This window comes from Macrobrachium nipponense, chromosome 23 (assembly GCF_015104395.2).
Source record: "Macrobrachium nipponense isolate FS-2020 chromosome 23, ASM1510439v2, whole genome shotgun sequence".
Taxonomy (NCBI): domain Eukaryota; kingdom Metazoa; phylum Arthropoda; class Malacostraca; order Decapoda; family Palaemonidae; genus Macrobrachium; species Macrobrachium nipponense.
In genome coordinates this window covers 49,833,364-49,855,021 of record NC_061090.1, presented here as the reverse complement: position 1 = coordinate 49,855,021, position 21,658 = coordinate 49,833,364, and positions in this window count along the sequence as shown.

Below are 21,658 nucleotides of genomic sequence, written 5' to 3'. Positions count from 1 at the left end.
CATTTCATCATATCTGGTCTAGAGCAGGACACAGGGTTGCCTTTAAAGAAGATGAAGAAGAAGAAGAAAAGTAGTTTACGCAAATATCATTTGCGCAACGCATTAACAGTTACGTATAAACATTAGCGTGGACTATTTCAGAGAATCATTAACCTCCCAGATCTGAAGGGGTTTAATTTCGTCTCTAGTTAATTTGGCCCGTCAATTACTCCTCCCTCATTATGGTTCCTTGTTCAGTGTTGCAAGGTAATGGAAGGGCTTGATTAATATGAGGGCGGGGTGGGGGGTAGGAGGCGGGCGGTGAGCACCAGTTCCCCCAATCTTCGCTCGCATGCGTCCGCATTACATAGCGATTGTTATTGTGCTGGAACGTTACCATGCGTGTGGGCATAAGATAATATTGAAATATAAACATACATAACAAAGTTTGCGTGACTATTCGAATAAATACATACTATACACAGAGGTGACATAATTTAACATTGTTTAAGGTATGCATAATTTATGCATAAGCTAATATTCTTTATTTAAGGCATGCATAATGTATGGATAATCTAAAAGTTATTTTAAGGTGTGCATAATTTATGCGTAATCAACATTCCTTATTTAAGGTATGCATAATATATGAATAATCTAACATTCTTCATTTAAAGTATGCATACTTTATGCATAATCTAATAGTCTGTATTTAAGGTATGTATAATTGATGCATAGCCTAACATTATTTATCTAAGGTATGCATAATTTAACATTATTTAAGGAATGCGAAATTTAACATTCTTCATTTAAGGTATGCATTATGTATGCATAATCAACATTCTTTATTTAAGGTATGCATAATTTATGCATAATCTAATATTCTTTATTTACGGTATGCAGGATTCAACATTATTAAGGTATGCTTAATTTAACATTATTTAAGGAATGCACAATTTAACATTCTTTATTTAAGGTATGCATAATTTAACATTATATAAGGTATGCTTAATTAAACATTATTTAAGGAATGCACAATTTCATATTCTTTACTTAAAGTATGCACAATGTATGCATAATCTAACTTTCTTTATTTAAGGAATGCACAATCTAACATTCTTTATTTAAGATAAGCATAATATTATATGCTTTATTTGAGGAATGCATAACTAAGCTTTATTTAAGATATACATAGTTTAATATTCTTTATTTAAGGACGTGCAATCTAACAGTCTTTATTTAAGATATGCATAATTTTACCTGCTTTATTTGAGGCATGAATAATTCAGCATTCTTTATTTCAGTTATGCATAATTCGACCTACTTTACAAAAGGCAAATTCCGGCAAAAAAAAAAAAAAAAAAAAAAAACAAAAAAAAAAAAAAAAAACCCCCCCCAACCCCCCCCCTCATACATAAAACATTTGAACGTGTAAATGCAAATGGTGGCCGCTGGCATAAACAGAGGCACCTCAGAATAAAAACATGAGAAGGATGAGGATCAAATCAAGAATTTCTCTCATTTCCACCGAACAACGAAATTGCAAATATTCCGGACATTTTCTCACATACGCGGTGTCAGTTTTACGCTGGATTATCGCATTAAAGATCTGCTCAGACAGGAGATCTGCAGGACCTGCGCTGAATGCAAGATCTTTTGGCCATCTCCTTAATTGTGAGGAAGAGGTAGGTATTCCGGGAATTGTAGGTGTGTATATATATATATATATATATATATATATATATATATATATATACTATATGTCTGTCTGTGTTTTTATATTATATACATATATATATATATATGCACAATCACACACATACTATATATATATATATATATATATATATATATATATATATATATATATATATATTATATATAAGACATGTATACAGATATACGTTTTTATATGCGTGTACATATATGTATGTATTTGTATATATAAATATACATATATATATACAGGCATATATCAAAATGCATACATATACATGCATATATACGTTCCAGTTTCTCACGAGAGAGGCTCTGAATTTGAATTGAGCGAAAATCGAGACGCATCTAGCATGCTCAGTCAAATCCAGTAGTCTCTCTGCTGACTTCATTAGTGAAACTTAAAGTACCTGGTAGCTAGTCAACTTCAGTGAGTTGTTACTAGGGCGATTAGAGGCGCGAACGTGAAGCGTCTCCAAACACTTAAACGAGTCGGTGTGTGGCTAAGAAGTACTTGTGAGTTTCGGAAATATATTGCACCTGTGGGTTCATCCATCATTTATTGGTCAGTGAATGTTTGAAATAATGACTCCTGTATTCTTCTCCTTACAAATCAACCCATCTAATGGATAAAAGTAATTTTGCCTAAAAAAAACACTTGAACATTTCTTTATACTATCTTTTCTCTGTAGTGGATGCAGGACGCTGCTAAATTGGAGGTCTTAGAAAAGATATTCTTTACCCTTGAAGTCCGCATTGGACGAACAGGAAAAAAGGAGACCAAAAGAAAGAGCAAGGAGCGAAAGAAGGAAGCTGATATCAGAAGGAAAAGAAAAAGGAGGTTCATTTCTTAACGACCTCCCAGACATTCATAGAGCTACGAATTCGTATGAAACGAACCTGTGATTGCGATCTGCTCATTTGACGATATCTGATTCCCTGCAGGGTGAGATCACTTGCCTAGTTGCCCTTTAAATCTAAAGCTTGTGAGCTAGATTGATTTTCTTGAGCAACAATTAATTTGTGAGTGTGTGTGTGCGCGTGTGCGTGCGTTCTGGATTGCTTGTGCTTGTGATGGGTATATCAGATTCACATCAACCGTGCATTTGATGGCTAGGCCCGTCCCTTACGACGCTCAGGATTGGCTGCTGATAAGCCAATCACAGGGCTGGAAACTCTTAGTCTCTCGAGAGAGTTCACGTAGGCAGGATGTACGTTCTACTTCTCCTGAATAGTACGTCTTTCAAAAGTATCCTTCAGGAGAGATGGAGCATACACCCTACCTATGTGAACTCTCGAGAGACTGAGAGTTTCCAGCCCTGTGATTGGCTTATTAACAGCCAATCAGGAGCGTCGTAAGGGGCGGGCCTATAAATCGTATGCACGGTGATGTGAATCTAATATAAGAGTGTGGGTTTGGCGCCTTTGTTGGTAGCCCGTAACACTTTAGCTTTGGTTCTTGCTGCTCCAGATCATATCTTGTCACTGGGCCATTTCATCAGCAGTTACTAAGCATAGGTCTATGGGCACATTCACGCATATCTGCATATGTATAGTGCGTCACTCCCGTGTGGGCTTTGCCTTCCATTCCAGGCATTATACTTTGGGACGAAGTTGTCAGACTCAAATATATATATGTACGAGCATTTCATATACATTAAATGAATGTATTTTATGTGAATAGTGATTGTATTTGATCCTTACCACTATACCGCAAACGGATCTTCAATATATGACTGCTTTCAGCGTTTTTTTGAACATCGTTTCTAACGTTCAGCCAACCCTCAGGTCAACTAAATACTCCCCTTGCATATACTCATGAACCCTGTGCACCATTTTAACATGCAATCATCAACAATTAGAGCGGCGCGCCTTTCTCTTTTGCAACGGGCTCCATTCGTCCCTATACAAGTAAGGGACCATTATCACTATCATTATCAACTCCCCCGTCATCATTATCATCCTTTTCTTCATTCCTCATAATACGATTGAGGGAAAGAAGAGAGGAATGGAAGGAGGTCAGACCAAGCGGAGAGTACCTGAGGTAGGTTCCTACCTCCCACAAACAATTACTGCTAATTTATGGGAGTCAGGTTACCGCACATTTCACCTATAATATGAACTCGGGTCACGTTAACGCATTGCTAACAAGTACTTTCGCCATGTGCCGGTTTTAATTGGCCCATACAAGCATCGAGAGAAAAGAGAGGAAAAACATTTCGGGGACCAACTGGCCCCTCAACTTTGCCCTACGGAGTACTACTTCGGGGTAGGGGCTCGCTTCGGCGTTATTATCAGGAGTCACGGGTGATTGCCTTTGTGCCCCTATGCCCCGGGTGCGTTTCTGAGAGAGAGAGAGAGAGTCTGACATGCAGAGAGCGAGAGTCTGCCATACATAGAGAGAGAGGAAGAGAAAGAGGGTCAGACATACAGAGAGAGAGAGAGAGAGAGAGTCAGACGCAGAAAGAGAGGGAGAGAGTCAGACATACAGAGAGAGAGAGAGAGAGAGAGAGAGATACATAGAGAGAGAGAGGAAGAGAGAAAGAGAGGAAGATATAGAGAGAGAGAGAGAGAAGAAGAGAGAAAGAGAGTCTGACATACAGAGGGAGAGAGAGAGAGGCGGGGGGGTTGTTGAGAAAGCATGACATACAGAGAGAGAGAGAGAGAGAGAGGAAGAGAGAAAAAGAGTCAGACATACAAAGAGAAAGAGAGACAGAGTCAGCATACAGAGAAAGAGAGAGTGAGTCAGACATGTAGAAAGCGAAAGTCTGCCATACATAGAGAGAGAGGAAGAGAGAAAGAGAGTCAGACATACCTTACCTTACAGACCTTACAGTTCGTTCGGGTTGCCCCAGGTCCCTCAGTGTGAGGCGCCTCTAATGTCTACCAGAGAGTTGCTAGTACATCTTCCGGTATATTTTGCATCTTCCAATCTTGGATGGTCTGGGATGCAGTTTAGATATTTGTCGAGCTTATTCTTAAACACATCTACGCTCACTCCTGATATATTCCTCAGATGAGCTGGCAACGCATTGAATAGACGCTGCATTATCGATGCTGGTGCGTAGTGGATTAATGTTCTGTGTGCTTTCCTTATTTTTCCTGGTATAGTTTTGGGCACTATTAATCTACCTCTGCTTGCTCTTTCTGATATTTTTAGTTCCATGATATTTTCTGTTATTCCTTCTATCTGTTTCCATGCCTGAATTATCATGTAGCGTTCTCTTCTCCTTTCTAGACTATATAATTTTAAGGATTGTAGTCTTTCCCAGTAGTCTAGGTCCTTAACTTCTTCTATTCTAGCTGTAAAGGACCTTTGTACACTCTCTATTTGTGCAATATCCTTTTGATAGTGTGGGTACCATATCATATTGCAATATTCAAGTGGACTACGAACATATGTTTTATAAAGCATAATCATGTGTTCAGCTTTTCTTGTTTTGAAGTGCCGTAACAACATTCCCATTTTTGCTTTACATTTTGCCAACAGAATGGCTATTTGATCATTGCATAACATGTTCCTATTCATCATCACACCAAGGTCTTTAACTGCTTCCTTATTTGTGATTGTCTCATTATTAGGTCCCCTATATGCATATAGCTTTCCTTCTCTGTCTCCATAATTTATGATTCAAATTTATCAGAGTTAAATACCATCCTATTTACCTCTGCCCAATCATATACTTTGTTAAGGTCTCTTTGTAGAGCGTTCCTATCTTCATCACAAGTAATTTCTCTACTTATTCTTGTGTCATCAGCGAAACTACTCACTACCGAATCCTTAACATTACTGTCTATGTCTTCAATCATAATAACAAACAATATTGCAGCTAGCACCGTACCTTGTGGCACACCGGATATTACCTTGGTTTCATCCGATTTCTCATCGTTTGCAATAACTATCTGTTTTCTGTTGTGTAAAAATTCTTTTAACCATCTTCCTACTTTATCTACGATATTGTGTTTTCTAATTTTCTTTGCTAATATATTATGGTCTACTTTGTCAAAAGCTTTTGCAAAGTCTAGATAAACCACATCTGTTTCATTTCCGCTTTTCATATTTTTGAATATGTTCTCACGGTGGACTAACAGTTGGGTTTGTGTACTTTTTCCGGGTACGAAACCGTGTTGTCCTATATTAAACAAATTATTTTTTATTAAATGTTTCATAATATTTTTCTTCATTACCCTTTCATACACTTTCATAATATGTGATGTTAGACTCACAGGCCTATAATTACTTGCCTCTAGTCTTGATCCACTTTTGAAAGTAGGGGTGATATATGCTAATTTGTGCTCATCATAAATCTTGCCTGTATCTACACTTTGTCTTAATAATATTGCAAGTGGCTTTGCGATAGAATGAACTACTTTCTTTAACAAAATAGCAGGGACTCCATCCGGCCCTGCAGCAGCTCCATTTTTAATTTCATTAATTGCTTGCACAATATCAGCTTCATTAATTTCTATGTCAGCTAAATATTCACTATTTTCGTCCCTTACTTCTATATCATTATCTTCATTATCTATTCTAGGGGTGAATTCTCTCTTATATCGTTCTGCCAGTATGTTGCAAATTTCCTTTTTTTCATTCGTTAATCTCCCTTCAATTCTCAGAGGGCCTATTTCTATTCTTCTTTTATTCATCTTCTTCGCATATGAGTATAATAGTTTTGGGTTTTTGCTTGATATTTAATAGGGTTTTTTCTTCCAAGTCCCGTTTTTCATTTTCTTTTGATTGATATCTTTTGTTCTGCATTTCTATCTTACTTTTTAGTTCTATAACTTTCCATGCATTTTTTTCTTTTGCAAGACCTTTTTTCCACTTTCTGATTTTCTGGAACAAGATCCTTCTGTCTCTTGGTATGCATGAATGATGTTTACTTTTCTTCTTCGGTATATATTTATCCACTATTTTCTCCAATATATAATATCTCCGTATTTACCCTTATGTCATCACTTACGAAAATGTTATCCCAATCTTTGTTTAATTCTTCATTAATTTCTGACCATTTTATATTTTTACTGTAGAAGTTGTATTTTCCATATCCTTCCCACTTTTTCATTTCTTGCTTATCTCTATTTTCACTTGCTTTGGAATGAAACTGTTAATTCTATGACATTATGATCTGAAATACTCGCATTATAAACTATTATTTCTTTAACATAATTCATCTCGTTCACAAATACTAGGTCTAAAGTATTTTCCTTTCTTGTTGGCAGGTGATTTATTTGTTGAATGTTGTATTCTAGTAGCATATCTAATAGCTTTTCAAATTGCCTCTTATCTTATGCACTACTATTACTCTCTTTTTTATATGTATAAGTACAACCACAGTCTCCTATTCGTTCTTTCCATTCTACGAAAGGAAAGTTGAAGTCACCAGATAGGAGAATAGTCCAGTCCTTGTGATTTCTACATATATCATCCAATTTTTTCAATTATTAAGTCAAACTCTTTAGTATTAGGAGGTCTATATATTACTATGTTCATCAATTTTTCAGATTCAAATTCTACCGCTATTAGTTCACATTCTGAGTTACTATATTTCTCATATATTTTTCCTTGTTTTTTGTCTTTCCCATATATTGCGGTTCCCCCTTGATTCCTATTTTTTCTATCTGATCTATAAGTTTGGAACCCTTTTATTTGATCATCATTCCCAGTCTCTTGGGAATACCAGGTTTCACTTATATTCATTATATCTATTTTCTTTTCATTTTGGGTTAGTTCTTCTAAGTACTCTATTTTTCTTTTTGAGTTACTCGTAACTAAACCCTGCGCATTCATCACTATGATGGTTTGCGTGTTTTCATCCTTCATTTAATATTGGTAGTAATAAGGATTTTCCCATGTCTCTTTCCTCTGTTCTGGTATGTTGTTCTTTTTTTCATTTCCAGAAATTCTGACATTAAAAAATCCAACTTTTTCCATAATATTTGATCTTCCTTCATCATAATTATTCATTTTGTGTCTGAATCTGCAATTTTCTCCGTTTCTGCAATATCCTCTTGCATAATAAATACAGTTATTATCTCTTGAGTAGAATTTCGGAGCTGATGCTTTGAAATTTTTTGCTGACACCTCTGCATATCTCATTGGTGGTTTGCTTTTCTCTTTTACCTGATATTCTTGATTTCTCTCATTTGTTTTGTTTCTTTCTTATTTTGGATTTTATTACTTGGTTGGTTATTTATTTGATTATGATTCATGGCTACAGGGTGCATATATTTGCATTTTTTGTCGAACTTACATCCTTTTCCTTCTTTTAGGTTTTTACATATTTTTGGATGCAGATCTCTGCAATCATCCCCATAGCCATCTAAGTATGCACATTTACCATATATTTCATAGTTTTGACATACCTTAGGATGTTTGTAGTAACATCTTTCTCCAAATCTGCAATTCCCTCTTTCAAAAGGTTGCAGATTTTGTCTTTCTTGTCTATTTTTTCCTCTTTCCCGTCATTGTGTAGATCTGGGTAGAGCCTCTTCGGGATTTTGCTTTTCTGTTGTCATATCGTAATTTATTTCTTCGTAGGTATGCTGCTTTATTGCCTCATATGTAGTATCAATGAGTATCTCTGCATCCATACTTTTATCTTGTTCTTTGTTTTCCTTATTTTTCTGTCATTTCATTTTTGTTTACTTCTCTTCCGTTTTTCCTCTCTTCTTCTTTTTCTTCTTCTTCTTCCTCTTCTTCTTCATCCTCAACTATTTGTACATTCAATCTTGATTAATAACGTTGTCTATCCATGATAGACATGTTGAACAAAAAATTCTTGTATCTTTTCTCAAATCTTGCATTACCTCAGCACACTGTGGATGGGTCGGAATGTTGCATGCAGCACATTTTCTGATTAGGTTTTGTGGATTGACTATGCTATACCAAACCTTACACAGTTTGCATGCTTTTGGCATTCTTTTTCCTAATGCATCAATTAGGATATTCACAAGATTCACCTTATTCATTTTCTTTGTCGGAATATGTTGGTTTATGTATATTTTCTTTATGAGTCTCTTGACCACTTGGATTTTATTTGGAACTTCTTCAATTATTTTCAAGATGTTTTCATTAGATTTGTTCCAGTTTGAAGGATTATATCCTTCTAATATATCTATGAATGCTTTTGTATCTTTTTGGTTAGGACTGTTGCTGATTTCATAGATGAGAAATGTCAGTTCCCTTCCTGCTACCTCATCGTATTGCGAATCCGCCAAGCAAGCTAAATTACGCCACCTCTTCCCGCAGTTGGAACTTACTGCCATCTTGTTCTGATTTCAGTATTACACTTGTTAAACTAACTTAGAAGACGCTTTATCCTACTATTTTCACACTAATCTTATCACCGATAGTTCACGAACACTTCTAGATATTTCTCAAATTCTAGTCGTATGTTAAACTTGTGATATCTGTTGATTAATCTGACTTCACGCGGGTACGTCTCACCAAGCAAGATGGCTACTACGAGAGGGAGAGAGAGAAAGAGGGAGGGAGGGAGAAACAGACGCAAAGAGAGAGAGAGAGAGAGGCAGACATACAGAGAGAGAGAGAGAGAGTCAGCATACAGAGAGAGAGAGAGAGAGAGAGAGGGAGAGTCAGACATACAGAGAGAGAGAGAAAGAGAGAAAGAGAGAGGAGAGAAGAACAGAGAGTCGGCATACAGAGAGAGAGAGAGAGAGAGAGAGAGAGAGTCAGCATACAGAGAGAAGAGAGAGAGAGAGAGAGAGAGAGAGAGTCAACATACAGAGAGAGAGAGAGAGAGAGAGAGAGAGAGAAAGAGAGAGAGAGAAGACAGAGAGACAGCAGACAGAGAGAGAGAGAGAGAGAGAGAGAGATGGAGAGAGAGAGAGAGTCAGGCATACAGAGAGAGAGAGAGAGAGAGAGAGAGAGAGATCAACCATACAGAGAGAGAGAGAGAGAGAGAGAGTCAGACATACAGAGAGAGAAAGAGAGAGAGAGAGGGTCAGACATACAGAGAGAGATACAAACAGACAAACAGACAGACAGACAAAGAGAAAAGACTAATTGCTTGGCAGACAAATACTGTAGAAGTACATGAAACCTGATAGACTGCGCAACGATTATCACAGCACGTTAAATGACTGCGCAATGACGTACATTACACAGAGCGCAGACAGTGATCAAGACCATTCGTTAACCTTTTTTCCTCTTAGAGTTCGCACACAAACGTACTTAGTGCATTATTTAACTAGACCCCTATCGAGCAATGTGCCTCGCTGTCGAACTTCTCAGTTCCAGAGGTCCTTTATTCCTTACACCGTTGGTCTGTGGAAGGTTCCTTGAGGATGTCTTGCAACTGGAGCTTCAGAAGTTCAAGCAAGGCTTTACTACATTAAAACTATTCTCCTTGCACCTCTTTATGTATTTCCCTTTACCTCCTCTTAATTCTTCCTAATGAACACCATATTCTTTAGAAATTGAATTTCAAGTCAATAGTCGCTGTGGGGTTGTTTTGTATGAATATGTTTCATACTCTGAATAATAATAATAATAATAATAATAATAATAATAATAATAATAATAATAATAAGAGGCAACAGAATCAACCATCTGATGTTCATGGACGACATCAAGCTGTATGGTAAGAGCATTAAGGAAATAAATACCCTAATCCAGACTGTAAGGATTGTATCTGGGGACATCAGGATGGAGTTTGGAATAGAAAAATGCGCCTTAGTCAACATACAAAAAGGCAAAGTAACGAGAACTGAAGGATGAGACAGGATACAAATACCTGGGAATAATGGAAGGAGGGGATATAAAACACCAAGAGATGAAGGACACGATCAGGAAAGAATATATGCAGAGACTCAAGGCGATACTCAAGTCAAAACTCAACGCCGGAAATATGATAAAAGCCATAAACACATGGGCAGTGCCAGTAATCAGATACAGCGCAGGAATAGTGGAATGGACGAAGGCAGAACTCCGCAGCATAGATCAGAAAACCAGGAAACATATGACAATACACAAAGCACTACACCCAAGAGCAAATACGGACAGACTATACATGACACGAAAGGGAGGAGGGAGAGGACTGCTAAGTATAGAGGACTGTGTCAACATCGAGAACAGAGCACTGGGGCAATATCTGAAAACCAGTGAAGACGAGTGGCTAAAGAGTGCATGGGAAGAAGGACTAATAAAAGTAGACGAAGACCCAGAAATATACAGAGACAGGACAATGACAGACAGAACAGAGGACTTGCACTACAAACCGATGCACGGACAATACATGAGACAGACTAAAGAACTAGCCAGCGATGACACATGGCAATGGCTACAGAGGGGAGAGCTAAAGAAGGAAACTGAAGGAATGATAACAGCGGCACAAGATCAGGCCCTAAGAACCAGATATGTTCAAAGAACGATAGACGGAAATAACATCTCTCCCATATGTAGAAAGTGCAATACGAAAAATGAAACCATTAACCACATATCAAGCGAATGCCCGGCACTTGCACAGAACCAGTACAAAAAGAGGCATGATTCAGTGGCAAAAGCCCTCCACTGGAGCCGGTGCAAGAAACATCAGCTACCTTGCAGTAATAAGTGGTACGAGCACCAACCTGAGGGAGTGATAGAAAACGATCAAGCAAAGATCCTCTGGGACTATGGTATCAGAACGGATAGGGTGATACGTGCAAGTAGACCAGACGTGACGTTGATTGACAAAGTCAAGAAGAAAGTTTCACTTATTGATGTCGCAATACCATGGGACACCAGAGTTGAAGAGAAAGAGAGGGAAAAAATGGATAAGTATCAAGATCTGAAAATAGAAATAAGAAGGATACTACGATCCCAAGATCCCTGAAAAGGAATCTAGAAAAACTAGACGATGAAGTAGCTCCAAGACTCATGCAGAAGAGTGTGATCCTAGAAACGGCCCACACATAGTAAGAAAAGTGATGGACTCCTAAGGAGGCAGGATGCAACCCGGAACCCCACACTATAAATACCACCGGGTCGAATTGGAGGACTGTGATAGAGCAAAAAAAAAAAAAAAAAAAAAAAAAAAACCTTTATTAAAAGTAGAGATTCTTCTCTATTTTCCGAATCTCTACAAGTGTAAAAGCTGCTGAAGTAGCCATTACGTTTAATAAAGTATGCTTGAGAGAGGGTCTGCTTCCTAAGTACAACAACAACAACAATAATAATAATAATAATAATACTAATAATAATAATAATAATAATAATAAGTATGTTGTCAAGTATACCGAGCACCATTGCCTAACATTATAATACCCTGAGATCTGTCAGGCAGAGTAATATGCCCAGTTAACCTTAACACTGATGGATCGATCGATTTGCTGCTGTTATTATATTTAACTAGATTTATACCAACGCTGGTTATTGCTGTTCTTAGGAACCTGTAGTTTTTTTTTTTTTTTTTTTTTTTTAATGTAATTAACTCCCCACATAACCTTTTGCTTCTTTCTTCCCTTAAGTATATCTTAGTTTTACCAAATCACTGAGCTGATTAACAGCTCTCCTGGGAAGGATTAGATATTCTTTACGTGGCTAGGAACCAATTGGTCACCTAGCAACGTGACCTACAGCTTATTGTGGGGTCCGAACCACATTATATCGAGAAATGAATTTCTATCACCAGAAATACATTCCTCTGATTCCACGTTGGACGCACCGAAAGTCGAACTTGCCTCTCTCTAGTTAGTTAGTAAACGTATCTACAAAATAATATTAAACACTTCTTTTGTAGGAAACGAGATGCTAGAATGAAAGACTACATGTAGTGGTACAAAAAATAATAAACAAACAAAACAAACATGTATGCCTCGCTCTTCAAACAACGCCTAACTACCGCGAACAACAAACTAATTAATGTTTCTAATACTTAAGTGGAGATTTTACCACCGGCAAGACGTACAGGTAAGTGAGGTCAGCACGGGTCATCTTACCTGCTCAGACTAGTAATTAATGACTCTTGTATTCAATTAACTTGGCCGTCTTTTCAATGGTCTATTTGTTTTCCTTCTATCTGTTCCGTAATGTTCTGTTTTATTGTTTTCCTCGAAGGACCACTGCGCATTTTCATCATTTCTAACATTAGACAGCAGACTGCGCAGGTGAATTACAAATGAAATTAGAGCTAATGATTTATTGGTTATTCCGTTCTCTATCTTTTAATTTCAAAATTTTTGGTTTTCAGATAAAAATTATGCGATGACTAAAAGAAAGTATGGGTTACAAATTCACAGAAGCCCTTCTAAAGGACAGCAAATGCACAGCGCATAAACTTTTTTTCACAGCGTCAGACTTAGCTACATTTTTTAGATGACCTCTCCATTACGCCACCGTTTCAATTTGCGACATTGCTGTTAACAGATTATGTCTGTCCAAGCTCCAAGATCCTTCTGAATGACTTCTAAGAAGTTTTGGATAAGAGACACCGAACCGAGCATTGGAATTTATGCCGGTTTCGTTTGTCGTCTTCAAAGTTGACCTTTATGTTAATCAAGGGATCAACTATAATCAGGATTTAGCTACAAGCAAAAAAAAAACATTTCTTTTAAGCTACAAAAGTCCTTTAATACCCAATTCGCTCTACCTCGGAATTAATACATTTTCATGTACGTTAACCGAAAGGGAACTGTTCTAGTTGGCCAGGTCGGTTAAGGCGTCACTGAAGTCCTGATTTCGCCTCTATGCGCTGGTTCGAATCCACGAGAGGACGAAATAATTATCAACTAAAAAAAATTCTCCTTCGTTTAACATATAGGAATGTAAATAAATATATTAATGCCGAGGTAGAGCAAATTGGATATTAAAGGACATTTGTAGCTTAATGTGTGTGTGTGTGTGTATATATATATATATATATATATATATATGTATGTATCTTTATGCACACACACACACACACACACACACACATATATATATATATAATATATATATATATATATATATATAATATATATATATAATACTACATATGTGTGTGTGTCACTGAGTCACTACTAATGCATGAATATGAAAGGAGAAACCTCATAATTCATTTTAACGATTTGCTAACGTCATTGTCATAAACTGAAAGCCAATCACCAGTCTATTCAACTCCAAAGCATGAAGAACATTGAGAGCTGACTGATAGAGAATTACATGGCGTTACACAATGAGGAAAGAAAGCAAAATCCTCCGCTTTGTAAATATGCCTGACTTATCTGCAGACTTGTGGAAAGGAATCGTTTTCAGAATGAGTCAATAAATCCCCTGCGTAAGGACTGACAGAATGAAAGGGGTCGCTAGCAAAGCAGAACGCAGTATATGACTAGGCCTTTTTACACTCATTGTTATTATCATCATTATTCAGAAGATGAACACTTTTCACGCTTTCTATTATTATCATTATTCAAAGATGAACCCTTTTTACACTTATTGTTATTATCATCATTATTCAGAAGATGGACACTTTTTACTCTTATTATTATTATTATTATTATTATTATTATTATTATTATTATTATTATTATTATTCAGAAGATGAAACCATTTCACAATTGTTATTATTATTATCATTATTCAGAAGATGAACCTTTTTTACACTTATTATTATTATTCTCATTATTCAGGAGATGAACCTTTTTAAAATTTATTATTATTATTATTATTTATTTTTTTTTCTCTCTCTATCACAGTCCTCCAATTCGACTGGGTGGTATTTATAGTGTGGGGTTCCGGGTTGCATCCTCCCTCCTTAGGAGTCCATCACTTTTCTTACTATGTGTGCCGTTTCTAGGATCACACTCTTCTACATGAGTCCTGGAGCTACTTCAGCCTCTAGTTTTTCTAGATTCCTTTTCAGGGATCTTGGGATCGTGCCTAGTGCTCCTATGATTATGGGTACGATTTCCACTGGCATATCCCATATCCTTCTTATTTCTATTTTCAGATCTTGATACTTATCCATTTTTTCCCTCACTTTATCTTCAACTCTGGTGTCCCATGGTATTGCGACATCAATGAGTGATACTTTCTTCTTGACTTTGTCAATCAACGTCACGTCTGGTCTGTTTGCACGTATCACCCTATCCGTTCTGATACCATAGTCCCAGAGGATCCCCCCCCCCCCCCCCCACCCCCCCCCCCCCCCCAGAGGATCTTTGCCTGATCGTTTTCTATCACTCCTTCAGGTTGGTGCTCGTACCACTTATTACTGCAAGGTAGCTGATGTTTCTTGCACAGGCTCCAGTGGAGGGCTTTTGCCACTGAATCATGCCTCTTTTTGTACTGGTTCTGTGCAAGTGCCGGGCATTCACTTGCTATGTGGTTTATGGTTTCATTTTTCGTATTGCACTTCCTACATATTGGAGAGATGTTATTTCCGTCTATTGTTCTTTGAACATATCTTGTTCTTAGAGCCTGATCTTGTGCCACTGTTATCATTCCTTCAGTTTCCTTCTTTAGCTCTCCCCTCTGTAGCCATTGCCAATTGTCATCGCTGGCTAGTTCTTTAGTCTGTCTCATGTATTGTCGTGCATTGGTTTGTTGTGCCAGTCCTCTGTTTCTGTCTGTCTTCTCCTGTCTCTGTATATTTCTGGGTCTTCGTCTACTTTTATTAGTCCTTCTTCCCATGCACTCTTTAGCCACTCGTCTTCACTGGTTTTCAGATATTGCCCCAGTGCTCTGTTCTCAATGTTGACGCAGTCCTCTATACTTAGTAGTCCTCTCCCTCTTTCCTTTCGTGTTATGTATAGTCTGTCCGTATTTGCTCTTGGGTGTAGTGCTTTGTATAGTCATATGTTTCCTGGTTTTTCTGATCTATGCTGCAGAGTTCTGCCTTCGTCCATTCCACTATTCCTGCGCTGTATCTGATTACTGGCACTGCCCATGTGTTTTATGGCTTTTATCATATTTCCTCCATTGAGTTTTGACATGAGTATCGCCTTGAGTCTCTGCATATCTTTCCTGATCGTGTCCTTCATCTCTTGGTGTTTTATATCCCCTCCTTCCATTATTCCCAGGTATTTGTATCCAGTCTCATCTATGTGTTTGATGTTGCTCCCATCTGGTAGCTTTATCCCTTCAGTTCTCGTTACTTTGCCTTTTGTATGTTGACTAAGGCGCATTTTTTTCTATTCCAAACTCCATCCTGATGTCCCCAGATACAATCCTTACAGTCTGGATTAGGGTATCTATTTCCTTGATGCTCTTACCATACAGCTTGATGTCGTCCATGAACATCAGATGGTTGATTCTGTTGCCTCTTTCTTGAGTTGGTACCCGGCATCCATCTTCTGTAGTACTTTTGTCATGGGAATCATGGCTACTACGAAGAGTAGTGGGGACAGTGAGTCGCCCTGGAAGATCCCTCTCCTGATATTAACCTCTGCTAGTCTTATTCCAGAGCTTGTAAGTATTGTATTCCAGTTGCGCATTGTATTTTTGATGAAGCTGATGGTTTTTGTTTTTCCTCTCCCCCATATATTTTCAGGCATTCTATTAGCCATGTGTGTGGTATCATGTCGAAGGCTTTCTTATAGTCTGTCCATGCCATGCTTAGGTTGGTCTTCCTTCTCCTACTGTTCTTCATTACCATTTGTCTATCAGGAGCTGGTCTTTGTGCCCCTACACTTCCTTCTGCAGCCTTTCTGTTGGTGGGGGATGGTGTTTGTCTCCTCTAGGTAGTTGTATAGCCTTTCACTGATGATACCTGTTAGTAACTTCCACATTATTGGTAGGCAGGTGATAGGCCTGTAGTTACTGGCTATATTTCCCTTACTCTTGTCTTTTTGTACTAAGGATGTTCTTCCTGTGGTCATCCATTTGGGTGCTTGGTGATTTAAGATACAATGCTGGAGTTGTTCTGCTATTCGTGGGTGTAGGGCCTTGAAGTTTTTGAGCCAGTATCCATGGACTTCATCGGGACCTGGGGCTTTCCAGTTTGGCATTTTCTTTAGTTGGTGTCTGACTGTGTCTGTCGTGATGTCTGTGAATCTTTGTTTTATTCTCCCTGTTTCTTCTTCCTTGACTTCCTGGAGCCATGTTGCATGTTTGTTGTGTGATACCGGATTGCTCCATATGTTTTCCCAGAGTGTCTTACTTGGTTCGGCTTCAGGAATTTCTGGGTGGTTGTCTTCCCCTCTTAGTTGGCTGTATAGTCTTTTCTGGTTGGTTTCGAATAGTTTGTTCTGTTGGTATCCCTTATTCCTGTTCGTGTACCGTTGGATCTTATTTGTGCTTTGGCCTTTAAGCCTCTGTTTTACATCTTCTATTGTGTTGTTTAGTCCCCTCTCTTGTACTTTGTATTTCTCGTTTAGTTCCTCCCTTGTTTTCTTGCTTCTTAGCCTTTTTTCTGCCATCTCTTTCAGTTTACTCAAGTCAGATCTCATCACCATGATTTGCTTTTCCAGGCGCCTTTTCCAAGGAGGTTGCTGTTTTGGTTTCTGTTGGGTTGGTTGTGCTGGTGGTGTTGGTGTTCGAATCCCCATCAGTTCTGCTACTAATCTTGCTCCTGCATATGTCAAGTTATTTGTTTCTGTGATACTGGTGGTGTGTATTATGCCCATTATTTCATTGACCTCACTTGTTTTCTCCCTTAATTTCTTCGGTGTTGTATGGCTTTCCATGGAGGGGATCTTTGTTCTCTCTGTATCTGGCTCCATCCATTGTCTAATCTTTTCTACCCATTCTGTCCTCTCTGTTATTTCGTCGGTGTTTCTTCGTGTGTCGTTGTTTGATACCTCCATTATTATTATTATTATTATTATTATTATTATTATTATTTCTTATTATTATTATTATATTATTATTATATTATTATTCAGAAGATTAACTTCATTCATATGGAACAAGCCCACAAGAGCCATCGACGTGAAATTCAAGCCTCCTACGAATACGATGTCCATCTGAAAAAGGTAACAGAAAGGATTAGGAAATACAGAAGGAAGAGATCAATTAGAAAAGAAAAAATAAATTAACAAACTAATTAACATAGAAATAAAAGTAAATTAATCAACAGAAATAAAAGTGAATGATTAAAATACGATAAGAATCGCTTTAGGGTAATAATGCACTACACTTCGTCTGACCTTTTGGAGATCTAGTTGCGAAGCATCCTTAGGCTGTCGAAATTTGATGAAACTTGAAAAAAACACAACCTGTTCCTTCATTTGCTCTTTTTTCCAAATTCCTCCACCCGGAGATAAAATCACCCTGAAAGTTTTTCCAAGTAACATTTAAGAACAGAGTCCGGTCTGCATTCATAGCATCAACATTCAAATGGCGAGGCCGTTGCAAACCTCTTCAAAGCCGTTGTTGTAATGATCTCAGATGATGTGAATTGTCTGCAGAGTCATGGAATTTTGACGAACAGAAATTTTACTGCTAATAACATCCTGGAATGTCACAGTTTCTTGGTCCAAGAGCGGCCTTTGCTTTGAATCTCATCTTGAACTGGCTTTGAAGACATCCGACGAATGCAAGCGATGGAATGCACTTGGATTAAAATATTCTTGAAAAGTAAAGTCAAAGGTTACATTTTTTCCCCTTTTTTTGTATTTTGATTCTGAGTACAGGTCGTATGTGCATCGGTTAATGCACTTTTCAGAAAAGACAACAGGTAGTAGTTGTGTGCTGGAAACGGTAGAGTATTTAGTCAACCTGAAATGAAAAACGTTGAACTCTGACGACTAACACCTAGATAAAGAGATCAGCACGCAGATAAGGAGAAACCAAGTTGATATTCATTAAATGGAGATAATATCTTCATCAAAGACGCGAGTCGCCAAAAGTCATTGGCACCAAACTAGAAGGTTTTAATTAAAAGTGCCCCCTGCTGGGCAACCTCCATTTCTGCGAGCCGTCCTCGGATCTGTGCACAAGATAATTATACCGCCAACGAACGAATAAGATTATTGCTACTGCCTTTACGTTCAATGGTCATTAGGATTCAAAAACATCCCTTTCATCGTCTGACATAATTTATGTTTAAAAGTCTAATTTATTGTAACGTTTAAATGAGGAGCAAGAGGCAAAAAAAAATTATAGTTTGCTGTTTTACAAGGACATTGGTCGGTACAGATTAGGCCAGCACGAGCTCTTGTACAATGGCGGCATGGAAGTGACTGTGAGGTGTAGATGTGAATAAGATGCATGGTGTGGACATCTGGACGCTAACCGCCATCAGCCGAGAGACATCCTCTCTCTCTCTCCCCCTCTGTCAGTTCATATACCCATCATTATAAAAAAAATCTGATAACTCATGAATTTCTAAGAATTAATTTTTCGTTATAATTAGCAACATTTCCTTGCTTACGATAACGGACCTGGCATCCTACTTCCAGCTACCTTATCAGTTTACGAAGTACGGGTGGACTGTACGGTAAACGTGTATGCATCAAGTTCTCAGACCCTAATTACGCGATGTATTAACCAAAATTTCAAAAGACCACTGTATTTATCTATTTTATAACATGTCTTTGTGGTTTATTTATTTCACGTCATGAATACGAAAACGCTCAAGTTTTGAAAAAATTCGATAAAAATAGTACTCTTAGACATGAGTAAAAGCTTTGAAATATGACCAGACGAGAGGACATTTTACTAAACATATAATTACACCTGTAATTATAGACATTAGCTTCTTCTGTAGAACGACTTTTAGAGGTTGGAGATACTTAGCATAAATTAACATTAGTACATACTCTAAAATGGCGTTCTCATAGGATTCTTGCCTGCAGATACCATTATAGCACTACAGTAATTCCTGAAGAGATTCAACTTACATTCTCTTGATAACTTCTCTTTGAATCTCAGCTTTGTCTGATTTCGCACCAACTATCTATAGTTCCCCATTTATGTCCAAGACTCAAGTTGTGGGGACTGATGCTTCTTTCATCTTTCAGAACTACGGAGTGGGCCTTTAACCAAAGTTTGTTTGCTTGTTTGTTTGTTGGTATGGTGTTTTTACGTTGCATGGAACCAGTGGTTATTCAACAACGGGACCAACGGCTTTACGTGACTTCCGAACCACGTCGAGATTGAACTTTTATCACCAGAAATACTCATCTCTCACACCCCGATGGAATACCCGAGAATCAAACTGGCGGCCACTGAGGTGGTACGCCAACACCATACCGACCACGCCACTGACCAAAGTTTGATCAGGTGTGAAAGGGAATGAGAGGCCTGCCACTTACCTTTGGGATCCATCCAACCACAGACACCAATGGAAGCAGTTACGGAAATTTAATTTGTAAGGGAAAAGCAATGTCGATAAGGAGAATGACGGTCACTCTTAAGGCACGGACGTTACAAGAACGAGGATGATCGTCGGCTACTAAAAGGAAGACAGTACTTGTGTTTGTTATCCGAGATACCGGTAATGGTTGTTATTACTCAACCAGTGATAGTACCATTTCATAGCGCTACATCATGGCCTGATGGTTTCAGTCCTTGCTTAGGTTTAGCTAGAATCTCAACTAGTGGGGGAACAAGATTCTCCACTATAGTCGATTTTTTTAAACCTGGCAAACTTGCACTTAACTTGCACTTAGCTGCTTGTCGCTGATTGGATGAATGTCGTGTTGTCCGAATCTCTCTGTTTTGTTTTCACGCTGTTTCAGAATTGTGATTATACGGCCATAGATTGAGATAAGAGTCAAATTATGTAATGTTATGTAACTGCCAATTGTAATAAACTTAAGTATTAAGAACTTACATACCAAATTATTGTATAATAGTTAACAGTTATGAAACAACACACTCCGAAGCTGTAGACTTGAAATATGTTTCAAACGCATGAACTTTAATGATTAAATTTCTAGCTAGATTTTTCGTGCAATCATGTCATTGGTTGTTTGAAAAAAAAAACATATTCATTGTACATTGCTGATGTTGTATAACGCCTAAGAACAAAATACTATCATAGAAATGTAAGCTTGTCAGAAAATTTGGGGTGGAGGAGTTGTGGGAGGAACAGCCTCGGGGTTGACAGAAAGTTGACGTACTCTCAGCGGGAGGTTCAAATGCGGGTTGTGGTGTTCTTGTCTTCATAAAATAATAAAGATGTTTATAAATCATAATGTTCGTTTTTTCCATTTCAAAACTTTAGTTGCTGTTGCTGTCGCCTTAATGATGTCTTTCATTGTCTTGCTAGGGCCCTGTAAAGTGAAACATTGAAAAACATTCATTATTATATTACGGCACTGACTGGTAAGCCTACTGCCAGCAGCATGTATATACCTGGTGTTTGAAGTGCCTTCATCTCTGCTTTGTTCCATATCGTCTCTTGTGGCCATGGCTGAAATAGGTGAAATCGACGACAGTGAGCCAACTGCTCGATAGCCGATTCTAAGCTGATTGATGATGGCTGTGTGTGCAGCAGACGACAACTCGCCAGCTGTTCCTTTCTCACCTCCTCCACCCCAAATGTTCGGCAAGCTTACATTTTCTACGATAGTATTTTGTTCTTAGGCGTTATACAACCTTCAGCAATGTACAATAAATACGTTTTGCTTTTTTCCAAACCACCAATGGCACGATTGCAATAAAAATCTAGCTAGAAATTTAAACATTAAAGTTCATGCGTTTGAAACATATTTCAAGTCTACAGCTTCGGAGAGTGTTGTTTCATAACTGTTAACTATTATATAATAATTTGGTGTGTAAGTACTTAATACTTAAGTTTATTACAACTGGTATTTACATAACATTACATAATTTGGCTCTTATCTCAATCTATGGCCGTATAATCACAATTCTGAAACAGTGTGAAAACAAAACAGAGAGATTCGGACAACACGACATTCATCCAATCAGCGACAAGCAGCTAAGTGCAAGTTAAGTGCAAGTTTGCCAGGTTTAAAAAAATCGACTATAGTTGAGATTTTAGCTAAACCTAAACAGATGATTTCAGTCATTGTTTAGGTTTACCTAGAATCTCAAGTTACCCTCGAATGGTCTGCTAATGATAGAATC